This window comes from Rhinatrema bivittatum, chromosome 10 (assembly GCF_901001135.1).
Source record: "Rhinatrema bivittatum chromosome 10, aRhiBiv1.1, whole genome shotgun sequence".
In the NCBI taxonomy this organism is placed as follows: Eukaryota; Metazoa; Chordata; class Amphibia; order Gymnophiona; family Rhinatrematidae; genus Rhinatrema; species Rhinatrema bivittatum.
The window spans coordinates 63,778,628-63,792,724 of NC_042624.1; positions in this window are offsets into that span (position 1 = coordinate 63,778,628).

A 14,097-nucleotide genomic window follows, 5' to 3' on the forward strand; every position below is an offset into this window, starting at 1 on the left:
CAATTTTCCTGTCTCACTAGGTCTTCCTGCAATTTATCACAATCTGCTTGTGATTTAACCACTCTGAATAATTTTGTATCATCTGCAAATTTGATTACCTCACTCATCGTATTCCTTTCCAGATCATTTATAAATATATTGAAAAGCAAGAGTCCCAGTACAGATCCCTGAGGCACTCCACTGTATGCCCTTTTCCACTGAGAAAATTGTCCATTTAATCCTACTGTCTAATTCCTGTCTTTTAACCAATTTGTAATCCACGAAAGGACATCGCCACCTATCCCATAACTTTTTACTTTTCTTAGAAGCCTCTCATGAGGAACTTTGTCAAATGCCTTCTGAAAATTCAAATACACTACATCCACCGGGTCACCTTTATCCACATGTTTATTAACCCCTTCAACCCCTTCAAAAACGTGAAGCAGATTTGTGAGGCAAGACTTGCCTTGGGTAAAGCCATGCTGACTTTGCGCGCACATGTACATGCATACAGCGGATTTTATATCATGCTTGCATATCCACACATGTGTTACAATATGGCCGCAACCATTAGTGCGAGCCAGCATATGCGCATACATGTGCGCCCACGCGGCTGTTTAAAAGTTACCGTTTCCAGGAACATCTAAAATATCTGAAGGGAGGCTGCCATAGGGCCGATGTACAAAAACTGAAGAATAGTCAAAAAATATGCAATATCCACAGGTTCTTGGAATTTTAACAGAAGTTTTACTTGAAGCTTTTACATGTGATTTGACAGTGCGTTTGAATCTGTTTATGCGGTCCTGCAACACAGAACTGTGTTTCGAATGAATGCCTCAGGAGGGACTTTGAGCTATAAGTTAAAGAATAAACAACAAATGTGTAATGAACAGACATCAGGCACATCTAAACACAACCATCAAACAATAGCAGAAAAATATATCGAGCTCTTCCCCGGGATCGACCCGTCTCACAATTAGATTTGAATGGCACATTGAAATGGAATTTCTAGTGACAGGGATTAAATAGGCAAATGCGCACCAAAACAGCAGAGTGAAAATTTGTATTCAGAGACACATAATAATGTTAATAAAAATATATATATATATATTTAAATTAAGGAGTTTTTTGTAAAACAAAAAGTAGTCATAGTTTTAATGCAAACAGGCATAATATAATTTACGAATGAATAAAGTAAATGCATTATACATTCACTGTTTAAATTGTACAGTAATAGGAATGTGTACCTACACCTGTGTTGATTTAAGCTGCGGAGGAAATCACAATCACACAGAAAAAAGAAACACGCTAGCGCAATCTTATGAAGTAATTTCTCATGGAGATGGAAATTGTGGGGTTTTTTTACCGCAGCTTTAATTTTTCAATCTCACAAAAGAAGAGACTCGTGCCTAGGTGCTATTGAAATGCAATTACTCATGTTGATGGAATATGTGTGAAAATAAATGAATGTGGTCAGATTTCAATATTATAAACAAATCTCTCACATACCCCCTTGCCCCTCTGATCCCTTCACTCACTCAGGATCAGGACAAACTGGCTTCTGCTTTGGAATTTTTTTCTGACTTTTTTGATTTACCATTAGAAGAGAAAATCTCATCTTGGAATCTCATTCTATCCTCTGCTTAAGAGCAGGTCGCCCCCATTCATTTTATAACACTAGGAACTACTGGTGATGCCCCCTGGTATCATTCCGGATTAGAAACCTTGCAACGACAGATACATCAATTAGAAAGGCGTTGGCGCAAAAAGCAATTCAACCAAAGATGGATTAATGCTGCATAACAGCATTAAGAATTGTCTCAAGGAGATTAAGTGCAGCAAAATAATTTACTATATGAATCTCTTGAATAAAGCTGAGAATACTATAGACTAAAATTTCTATTTAAGCTTGCCACGGAAATTTCGGGAACACAACAGTCTGTTTCATCACATATAGCAACACTACTTCCTGAGGATTTTGCATGTAGTTTTGAGGACAAGATTAGAAACTTTGAGTCTGGGTTCCATTCAGATCTTCCTCCCTCTTCTGCTACTGTGGGCTTTACATTGCCTTCTACCACAACTAACAGTGTTTACACAAGCAAGCTTTCCATGTTTAATTTGAATACACCTGCAGACTTAGCTTTATTGCTGAAACAGATGAATCCTGCAACATCTATTTATGATTTTCCTTTTAAATTCATAAAAAAATGCTGATTTAGGACCAGGGCTGGTGGAAGCACTAGGCGGTCTCGGCGACTGCCTAGGGCACCACCAGTTGGGGGGGGGGGGGGGGCGGCATCAGCATAGACTCTCCCTTTTCCTGCCTGCGAAGCTGAAAGAAAATGGGCCCTGGCACGGTCCCGCACGGGCGGGAAGAGGGAGAGACCGTGCTGATGCCAGCGTAGGTGGGAAGAAGAAGAGCGCGTCCTCAGCGCAAGAAGATGCAGGTACTGGTCTGGGCCGTGCTGCAATGAAGAGCAGGAATAGCAGCAGCAGCCCAGTAACTTGTCCCCGCCCACTCAGGAAGCCGTAATGTTGGCTCCGGTTCCTGCTCGGCTATAGGAAACTGCGCAGGAGGCAGATAAGCGTCAGTTCCCGCAGGCCTGAAAAAAGAGGAAGAGCAACATGGGCCTGCGGGGGCTGAAGGACGAGGCTGTTGCTGTTGACCTTGTGCTGCTAGGGGAGGGGACGTGAGTGAGAGAGCATGTTTGTGTGTGTATGTATGAGAGAGAGGTAATGTCGGTGTGTGTGTACATGTATGAGGGAAAGCATATCTGTGTGTGTGTGCTTGTATGAGAGAGGGCATGTGTGAGCATGTGAGAGGACATGTTAGTGTGTGTGCATGTATGAGAGGGTATGCCTGTCTGTGTGTGTGCATGTATGAGGGCATATGTGTATATGTATGAGAGAGCAAGCATGTGTATACATATGAGCAACAACCCCTGTCCCCCTGCTAATCCACAACAATCTCAGGGCATCTGGAATTGAAAAGATCCCAGGTATGGACACCAGGGGATTTTTTTTTAATCTTTATTATTTTTAATTATTGGGTGTTCTCTGATGTGTCTGTTGTTTTTAAATAGTTTATTGGTATTTGGAAAATTTGTATAATTTATGAATTACTGGATGATGTTCTATTTGTCAGCTGTTATGAAAAATGTGTTCTTTTTATTAGTATGGTTTTACTCTAATGATAATTTATATTTCTTGATTTTATTGTTTATGTGAAATTATTATAAATGTATAATTTTATTTGTGTGTAGGGAAGGTGTGATGGGGGGGTGGGGGGCAGCAGGCTACAAGTTTTGCCTCGGGTGCCTAATAACCTTGCACCGGTCCTGTGTAGGACTCCTGCCTCCATTAGCAGCAATCATTAACAACAGTTTAGAATTAGGTATTTTACCTACTAGTCTAAAAGCAGCCACAGTTTGCCCCTTCTTTAAAAAAGCACATTTAGATTCTACTAAACCTGAAAATTACAGACCTGTCTCCAATCTGCCTATACTATCAAAAATCCTTGAGAAGGTTGTCCAAGGACAACTTATTTTCTTGACAAAACCCTAGTATTGCATCCTGAGCAATCAGGTTTTCAAAAAGGCTTTTATAGGGAAGATCCAAGATGGCACTCTAAGGAGAGGTCACAGCTGGATTACTCCTCGAGATTTTGAGTTTTGCCTTGAATATTCATGCCTCATACGAAGAGGAAGGGAAGGATTAGGCTGGAAACCACGGCGCCAGCCTTATCTATACCTTCCCAACCAACTATTGAGGGCTTCTTCGCTCCGGCTAGCGTGTCAACCCCGGGAGGGAAGTCCACGGGGACGCTGGGTGAAGAGCACACTATGTCGCCCCTGGACGTGCAAACATCTCTAAGCCCCGAGGCACCCGAAACACCCTCCCCCCTAACCTGCAGCACTAACTGGGTAAAGGCCTGGATCCCACGGCAGATGATGACCGAGGAGGAACCGGCAGTGATGGCTGCATCTAATTTGATTGTTGCGTGTGCTGTTGAAGGCGCAACGGCCCTGGAGGACCAACTGGAGGAGGGGAGAGCCACCATGGAGAAGCAGGCCAAATCGGGATCGAACACCGCTGTTACCATCTCAATGGGGGGAGAGGATTCGACAAATGAAACCGCGAGGATTTCAGAGGTTTGTCATGGAAGCGGGGTAAGCACAAACCTCAATCTGAAATTGATTAAACCTCAGGAAAAAACGCTAGAAACTGTGTGGAACGCATTAGTTCTTTTGGAAAAATCTATTTCATCTTTGAATCTGGCATTAACAAACTCACAGAAAAGCATTCAAGAGATAGAGCCTGTTTTAAATCAGCATGAATTCAAGATTAAAGATTTGGACTCAAAAGTTACAGCAATACAAGAAGTACAAACAAAATTTCTGCAAAGTGATTTGGTTACCTCTAAAAAAAATGGAAAATACTCTGAGATACTTGAATCTGAGAGTATTAAATTTCCCCCATGTGAGATTAGTTTCTGAGAGAGATCAATTAAAAAAATACATGATGGAGGTTCTTCAGATTTCAACAGAAGCTATGCCCCCTATATCAAATATTTACTTCGTATCAAAAATAAATGAAGATCAGAGAGCACCGGCTAATTTGCCTTTGAATATTGGCCCAGATCTTACTGCATTTCTTGAAACATCTTTGGATGAGCAAGTGGAGTATCGGGGTACACTCTTGATAACTTTTGTCTTTCCAGCAGACAGATACTCCACTTTAAAACTTTTTCTCCGTAATAGAGAAAAACTATTTTTGGGACAAAAGATCTGGATCTATCCTGACATTACTAGATTATCACAAATTGTAGGAAAAGAATGTTAGAAATGTGTCAGGAGGCTAGGCAGCTAGGAGCAAGAATAACAATAAGATACCCATGTAAATGTGACTTGAATATAAATAATACTTGCTACGTTTTCTTTGAACTGCCACAGTTGCATTTCTTTTTGGATAATTATAAGATTGAGGAAAGTGCCCCTTAGCTGGTCTTGGGTATTTAAATAGTAGAGTATGCCTCCTTTATTTTCTTTTTTCCTTTTCCCTAGGAAATGTTTTGCTCTTATAAAATCTAGGATCTCCCTATTTCTGCTTTATGATTAATATGGATATAGGAGGTTGAAATGGAAATTATTTGCTTATTTTCTTATTTTTCGTTGTGTATGAAATTAGTTTGTGGAATAGACTAAATGATGTATTGAAATTTGAAACTTCCTGTATAATCATGAAAAATTAATACATTTAAAATTTTTAAAAAGGCTTTTGTACTGAAACAGCCTTTACTGCACTGATTTGTTTAAATTTGGTCAAAGGTCTTGCTGTCTGTGTTGTTTTTCTTGACATAAGTGCTGCATTTGACACAATAGACCATCAGCTTCTTCTCAACCATCTATTCAACATTGGTATTCAGGACTCTTCCCTTCTCTGGTTCAAATCGTTCCTAGAGCAAAGAATGTTCCAAATGCATTGGAATTCATCGATGCCATCTACTCACTCACTTGTGGGATACCCAGGGTTCAGCCCTTTTTCCTACTTTTTTTAATTTATCTCTACATTCGCTACTTTGATACAAAGTCTTGGTTTCAGCAGCTACATTTATACAGGTGACATTCAAGTTCTTGCTAGTATTGATTTAAAAAAGGGGGACTCTTAATAAATTCAATATTTGCATCTCTGAGAGAGCCACTTGGCTTCAGTCCTCTAAACTTAAAGTTAATCCTGAAAAATCTGAGGCTATTTGGTTCACCAGAAATAGTGATCCAGTGTACTTACCTACTCCTATCATGGCTGGAACTCCAATTCCTCTGAAGAATATAGTCACTTCTTTAGGGGTACACTAGATTCTTCACTCGAATTCTCTTCATATGTTTCTACCCTAGTTCAGCGATCCTATTTTTTCTTATGGTTCATTAGAAGACTCAAACCATTATTAGAAATTAAGGACTTGAAGACGCTCACCCATTCTCTTATACTCAGTAGACTAGACTAGTGCAATGCCATACTTCATGGACTGTCTTCCAAACAAGTTCGCAGACTTCAAACAGTACAGAACACAGCAGCTAAAATAATCTTTGGTAAGAGGAAATTTGATCGCATTACACCACTTCTCATCAAACTTCATTGGCTTCCAGTGTTTTATAGAATTCAATTCAAAATTGGCTGGCTAACTTTCAAGGCCTTTCGCTAGGGTACTCCTCCATATTTGTCCAATCTTCTTCTCCCATATTTGCCTACATGTCTCTAAGTCCCTCACAACTAGAGCTTCCAGTTCTTCCCTCACCTAAATTGATAAGACTGGAACACATTCGTGAAATCTGCTTTTCTTATCTGGCGCCCAGTCTTTGGAACTCTTTTCCTTTGGTGTTATGCTTTGAAAAAAACTATGCCAAATTTAGGAAGCCCCTTAAACCTTCCTTTTCACAAAGGCCTTCCAAGACGAATTGCTCTTGGGATTTTACAGATATCTATGTTCTAAGTACTTATACAGATATTTAATGTTACTTTCTATAGTTTGTATCTGTTTTTTTATCTTCTTTTATTTTCATTGTTTTTTTAATTCGATTTTTTAAATTTAAATTTTAGATTTTGAATCTGTAATTTACACTACTCACTTTAGCTTTAATGTATGGTATGTTCATTTTTTAATTTATGTACATCGCATTGATATACTTATGTAACAATTGTGATTCTTCAAGCCTAATAAATAATAATAATTGTCAGTTCACACCCAGGGTTGGTGCAAGAGTATTCGGCACCCTAAGCAAAACTAAGGTCATGCGCCCTTCTCTCCCCCAAGTTTTCTACTGGCAGTTGCTCCAGCACAGCACTCCCTTCTACTGGTGGTAGTGGCTGCAGCCAGTGCTCTCTTCCTTGGCGATATTGGCTCTGGCACAGTGCCCTTCTGAGCCTTGTGCTGGTGGGTTTTGCTGCTCCCAAAATTTTGGCTCTCTAGGCAACCATCTAGTTTGCCTAATGGAAGCACTGGCCCTGTTCACACCAGCACATTCTTATCTGTATTTCAACTGTACCACCAACACATATGCTCCAACTTTTACTGTCTTCTCAACTTTTCACGTAATCTTAAATACTTTACAGCACCTAGGTCTTGTTGTATATAAGCCCTTCTCTTTTAAGTCTTGTATTTTCCTCTATTTTCTTAATATACTCCAAGCATTATTTTTTCCAACAAGGGAGATGGGTTTTGAAACAGGGTGGAGACCCAAACTTTCCAATGTTGCAGGAAAACTGTGTACCCAGGGTTTTGCTCCTTTCCTGTTTACACAGGAGAAGGCCTGGGCAGAAACACACCTGTCTGCAGGGCAGCAAGCTTCTCTCAGGTGTAGACGTGCTCATAGTCATGCAGAGCTGAAAAAACCCGGCCTGCAGTCTTAGGTAAGAGAGAGGTTGCTGAGCTCCTGAACTTCAGCAGACTGCATGTACTAAAATATGTGCTTAAAACTATATGCTAAATATAAATATATGCTAAAAAAAAAAGATTAAGGTTATCCATGACCTTATATTGCATGCTGCTCCAGATATAGAGACTTGGCTTAATTATAGAAACTTTATTATGGCAACTTGGCTGAAGGACCAACCATTGCAGCGCTCTGGCCCCCTTTCCCTTCTCTCCCCACCCGGTTGAATTATTGACCATGTCTCTAGACCGGGTGGTTAGTAGTCATTTTTAAAGAAATGAAGATGAAGCAAGTGAATGAATCAGAATGCTTACTATTCACAATTGGGGCTCACGGCCATCCGGCGGTTCTTATTTACCATCCCCCCAAAAGTACTGCATGTGAGTTAGCTGAGCTGATGACCCTTATTTCTCATGTACGGTTGGAGCACTCTCCTTTATTGGTGGCAGGAGATTTTAACCCAACGTATAACACTCAATATTAGTGTAAATACACAGCATGATATTCGTCAGCAGACCTCATACAAGGCATTCATATTTAATGCTAGTTAGCATGATAGCATAAGTATACCAGTATTATAATCATAGGTCATATATTGTCCATCAAAACACCCAGTCGGGCTCAATGCGGCCATTGAGTGGTATTCACTGTTATGAATTGCCTAGCAACCAGTACGCTACGTCTTGGGTGGAGTCTTTTCGTTTGTTAGGAATTGCCTAGCAACTATGACGTTATGTCCTGGGTGGAGTCTGCTTTTCCATTGGTCATAGACACTTTAAAAATGGCGCGATTGCGTCCCTTTCGGCAGAGGAGAAAACGCTACCATCTGAAAATGCTGTTCTTTTACCTTCACAGTTGGTATTATTGCTGCATGAAGTATATATATAACTGTTGATTTGTTACTATGCTTCACTATGGATGTGTTTAAATTGCAGATATCATTGGCCCTTGAAGAAAGCTTTTAAAGCTGAAACACGGTCCATGTCGGGCTTGACGCTGTGCATGTCCTCACGTCCATGTCTCTGCTATGCTCTCGATAATCAAAAAGCTAAGTGCTAATTTCGAAATGCTATATAATTTTTGATGGGCCAACGGGCCATTTTAAAGTTTTACTTGCATAAGAAAAATCCAAAAAAAATTCTTTTTGATGGACAATATATGACCTATGATTATAATACTGGTATACTTATGCTATCATGCTAACTAGCATTAAATATGTATGCCTTGTATGAGGTCTGCTGACGAATATCATGCTGTGTATTTACACTAATATTGAGAGTTATACGTTGGGATTCTAGCTGTTTTGACTTATTTCTTGCTGGGTCGCTACTCCCTTCCTCAAATTGGGTGCTACAGGATAGCTGTGGTCTAGGAGATTTTAACCTCCATTTTGTCAATCCTGCTACAGTGTTAGCATATAACTTTGTCACATCTATCTCAGTGCTGGGTCTTGCACAGCTGCATTTTTCTCCCGCGCATTCACCATTGGCCCACTCTTAACTCCCTTTGATGAAGAAAGTAAAGGAATAATCCCCAGCTTTAGTGTCTCACCAATAGTCTGGTCAGGCCACCACCTTTTTGAAACTTCCTGTTACCATTTTGTTTCAGGTTGCCGCTCTTTCAAAGGGGCGGCCTAAGAATGAACCGGATTCTGTTAGGGACATTTCACGAAATACCTTCTCCTGTCAAGCTCAATCGCTGGATGACCTGGGTGGACTCTTGAAATAGGGCTGTAAATGTAGCCCTCGATAAAGTTGCGCCACAACAATGGAGAATAACCCCTTGTAGGAAGGTGTCCTTTTAATACTCAGGTACACTTAAAACAGCTAAAAAAGACAGTAGGGCAGCTTGAAAGAAAATGGTGATGTTCTCATAGGAAGAGCTGCTTGAGCAATAAGATTCAAAAAAGTAAAAAAAGATTATTGTGGCAAAAACATACTAGAATCTCTTTTGTATTTCTAATAATCTTGTCAAGGGTTCTCTTATTAAAAGCCAGTAAACCCAGCAGTTAGGGATTTTTTTGTTGTTGTTTGCCAGAAGGTAGATTCACTTAGAGCAGCCTTTACACACCAGACAGCTGTTATTTCAATCTCTCAGGGACCATTCTTCATTAGCTGATACCAGCAATTCTGTATCTGTCCATGATTCTGGCCATTGCCAACTGCCTAATGGGCAGCCATTTGCAGCCCAGGAGTTCAGGACAAATTCTTGAGGGTCACAACTAAGGAAGTAAAATCTACGGTACTAAAATTCAGTAAAGGTACACCATGTGTGTTTACTGCAAAATCCTTAGCTTCACCTTCAGAGTTCTGTGTGGACTAGGTCCAAGGTGCACTTGATCTTTGTGCTCGAGCCAAGATATCTCTTTGCAGTTGCCCTCAGTTATAGACCAAAGATTATCCCGCAGGTGAAGCAGATCACATTCAGAAAAGACTCCACAGCTGTGCTACCTCTAGAGCTGAAATCTGAGATTAGCTGCCTCACATTTCTCAAGAACCTGAAAACCTGGTTATTTGCGCAGAGTGCTGAAGTTTGGTTTAGATTTCTGTCACTGGTCTTTAGGGTGTTTCCTTACTTTTATTATTATCATAGAGGAAGAGGGTCTTCTGGGGTGTCTTGTGTGAGAGAGGTCTTATTATAGAGGAAAGACCTATGTGTTAGATACTGTAATCGGGTATGGACAAAGTATTTTTTAGAGTAGATATAAACCTATTTACAGGCAAGTTATTTTTGTTATGATTTTAATGTTGGTTTGTTATGACCTAAATAGTATTCTACTTTGTAATTTTTATTTAGTACTTATATTACTGTATTTTTTTTTATTTTAGGTGATTATGTGTAATAAAAGACTATCATTGGTGATATTCTGGCAGTGGGTAAATAGTGATGCTCTAAGCCCATAAGGAAGTGTGGTTTTATTTATTTGCATGTTATCTGCTTTGAATGCAAGTGCCCCCCTGGAAGTTCCTCGTTACCACATTAGATGCATGGAAATGCACATAGGAAGTAATTTTAAAAGGAGTTACACCTGTAAATATAACATACTGACATGTGCCCAGGCACCTCTCCTGGGGGCCCCATGCAATATTTAAATTAGGGGTCACGCTGCCCAGGAGAGGTTGGCTGTCCGCGGGTTAGGAAAGCAGACGCTCAATTTTATGAGCGTCCATTTTCCTAACCCATGCACAGCCATGGGTTAGAAAAATGAACACTCGTTAACTGAATGTCTGTTTCCCTAATTTGCCCAATGGCACTTTTTTTTTTTTTAACTTTTTAAACTTTTGGTTCCTCTGACTTAATATCGCCTCGAGCGTGATAACACCATAGCGCACATGATAAATAGCACATCAATCTTGCATATGCAAAATAGCAATTAGCATTCAAGTGGGAGGAGTTTAGGCAGGGTTAATGGAAATTGGGGTCTGCTAGCGCTGCGTACGATACAGTATCGCACATTATCGCAGGATTTATCGTTGGAAATAACTACACCTTTTTTGGGGTGGAATGGTGAAAAAAATAATTATCACTCACGATATTGCGGATCGCGCTGTTATCGCAGCAAATATTGCACGTGATAGAAAAAAGCTATGATCACGGACACACCTATCAGGCCTTCCTGGCCTAATAAAAACAGCTGTTTTTACCTTCTCTACCTTCCTAAAGCAATATTGTTTTATGCAAGTGTAATTGTGATGGCATACTGAATGCCTCGGCAGGCTCACCGCAGACGACAACACATGAAACCCAAACAACCTCAAGCACAGCCAAAGTCTGCTCCAAGGCTTCCTAGGGAAGTACCAGCAGCACAGTCAGAGCCATGGATCTCGTGGCTCAGGGCGTGGTCCCATCCAGAAGGCAGGCGGCCACGGCGCAGGAGATGCAGGGAGCGGATCTTTCCTCCACGAACATCCTTGCTGAGCATGCCAGAGGACCTTTTGCTTAGCAGGTATTGGCTCAGCACTCAGACAATCCTGGAATTATATGAAGACATCCGAGGGAATCTGGATCCAGTCACCGAAAGGTTCCACGCTGTTGGCCTCACCAAACTGTTGGCCGCCTGCATTTCACGGCAAGCGGCTCCTTTCAAATCACAGTAGGGGTGGTGGGGGGAATATCCCATAGCACTTTCTCATGCTGTCTCAACCAGGTCATTGAAGAGGTAACTGACCTCATTCCTCGCGCACACTATCCCAGTGTTGTCGGAGCAATTGACTGCACTCACGTAGCCATCATTCACCTCATCAGAGGGAGGAGATGTACCTCAACAGAAAGTTCTTCCACTCCATCAACGTGCAAGTGGTCCGCAATACTCAAAGGTGCATACTCAACATCATGCCTAGGTTCCCGGGAGCCGCTCACGATTCCTTTATACTTGGCCAATCAGACCTCTTTGCCAATTTTGAGGCTGGCATGTACGGTGATAATTGACTCTTAGATAAGACACACTTTTCTTTCTGTATTCCATCTTTGCTTATGTGTTTGTGGCTAATGGCACCCGAATGAATGGTGGCTGCGGGGGAGGACTGGATCGTTGGCATGACAAGTGGTTTGTACAGTCACGTATGCAGCCCATTGGCCCTGGCCATGGCTTTTTATCCTCATGCTTCAGAGTGTGGCAAACTTTGACACCCACAATGCATGTCATGTAAAGCTCACTGAGTGAGCAGCCACTATATACTTAGAACATCTTCATAAGCAAAATGGCCCTATCCTCCCCTTGGGTGCCAGTTTAATGTCACAGGTGATTCACAAGCTTCAACCCTCCACACTGCTGGCACAGCACCATCATGTATGGTCCATTACAAAGGTGTGCGGAAGATTGTCACAGACTGTTTCAGTATAGGCTCACACACCTATACTATAAGCAGTGTCCTGTGCATGTTGGTGGGCTACCTTATTCCCATTGTATGGGCTCTCAATTGGTTTTCTAGGCAAGACAGACTACACATCTGCCACAGACATTTGCATTCACACCCTGAGGTATGGCTTTTGGAGGTAACACCGGCATGGCAGCTCTTATATATCTCCTCAAGGTTGTCAGGCTGCTACACACCAGTAGCCTTTGCTGGGTTGTGAAGGCATGGCATGCAATAGTTCTAATACCCAGAGGATGTGGTTAGTGTAGCTGGGTTCAAAAAAGGATTGGATAAGTTCTTGGAGGAGAAGTCCATTAACAGCTATTAATCAAGTTTACTTAGGGAATAGCCACTGCTATTAATTGCATCAGTAGCATGGGATCTTCTTACTGTTTGGGTAATTGCCAGGTTCTTGTGGCCTGGTTTGGCCTCTGTTGGAAACAGGATGCTGGGCTTGATGGACCCTTGGTCTGACCCAGCATGGCAATGTCTTATGTAGTACTTGTGAACATCTGAGCTCCTTAATGCCTCAGCTAGCCTGCACATATACTGGCCTACAACAATGTGATAGGCACTTAGGCTATACAAATCACCCTTAAAGGCTCAGCAAAGATATAGACTACCTTATTCATTCTTACTGGATACTGTGGTTAGCCACTCACATCCGCAAGTGAAAATGCTCTGATTGATGCCTTTAATCTGTCACTGCTGCAGGAGATTCTGGGTATGGTTGCAGGACCTGACTTCTCACATCTGTTGCCATTCCCAACTCGCCAGCAGAGAGGAGGTTCAACGATGTCTTATGTTCTTCCTGATGTGCCATCGAACAAAGTTTCAGACTTCTCAAAAGTTGCTTTCACTGTTTGGACAAGACAGGTGGAGCTTTAATGTATGTTCCACCCAAAGTGGCAAAGATAGTGCTGATCTGCTGTGTATTCCATACTCTCGCTCTAAGACACAGAATACCAATGGAGATACGTCCAGATCGTCCCCCAGATCCATCATGTCACCCTGCATGATGCCAAGAGAGTACGCTGAGGGGCAGCCAGCTTCATCAAAATCTTATAGAACGCTACTTTGCCTGATAGGCCTCACATACCACTTCCCATTCCAGGGGAGGTAGTCGAGAAGCGTGTTCACTGTTCCTCTCCGCACTACTATCTTTCTTTCTCACACTACTTCCATGTGTTGGTCACTGTGTAACAGAAAACACGAATGTCTACTTAGCATTTGTCTTCACAATGCAGCAGTACAGTGTACTGGGAAAACTGTGGTGCAAATAAAAATTACATCAAAGAGAAGTCACTGCCTCCATGTGCTCTGCCTGATACTGACAGTAAAAGAGACATGTATTGCACAACACTTTGTGGGCTACCTATGGTGTGCCTTTCCAGCCCTCCCCAGCAGACCCCACCCTACCAGTCACAAGTGTGTGACATTGGCCCATCAATGTGCTGCCACCCCAGCTCCTTTTGGAGCATCAAGAGCTCCAGCTGTATAAAAGCTATAAATGGGAAATAACTCTGAACCTTAAGAACGCACATGTGGAAGGTACAGGTACACAGTTAAAGGTTTCAGTGAACAAATTTGCTGCTTACAGCCTTATTCCAAGGTGCGGAAACGTGTGTATGTGAAGTGCTACCCCTGTATTGGGCCTGCTTATTGTCACATGGCCTTGGCCACACAGAGGTGACACCACTGCCTTGGCACTTAAAGAGACACTGCTGACTAGGAATTGCAACTGCATCCACATTGACAGTATATGTAGTTCCAGTCCTGCTCTGACTGCCATGCAAGCAGGTATTGGTAGTCTTGGTTAGGCTTGTCAT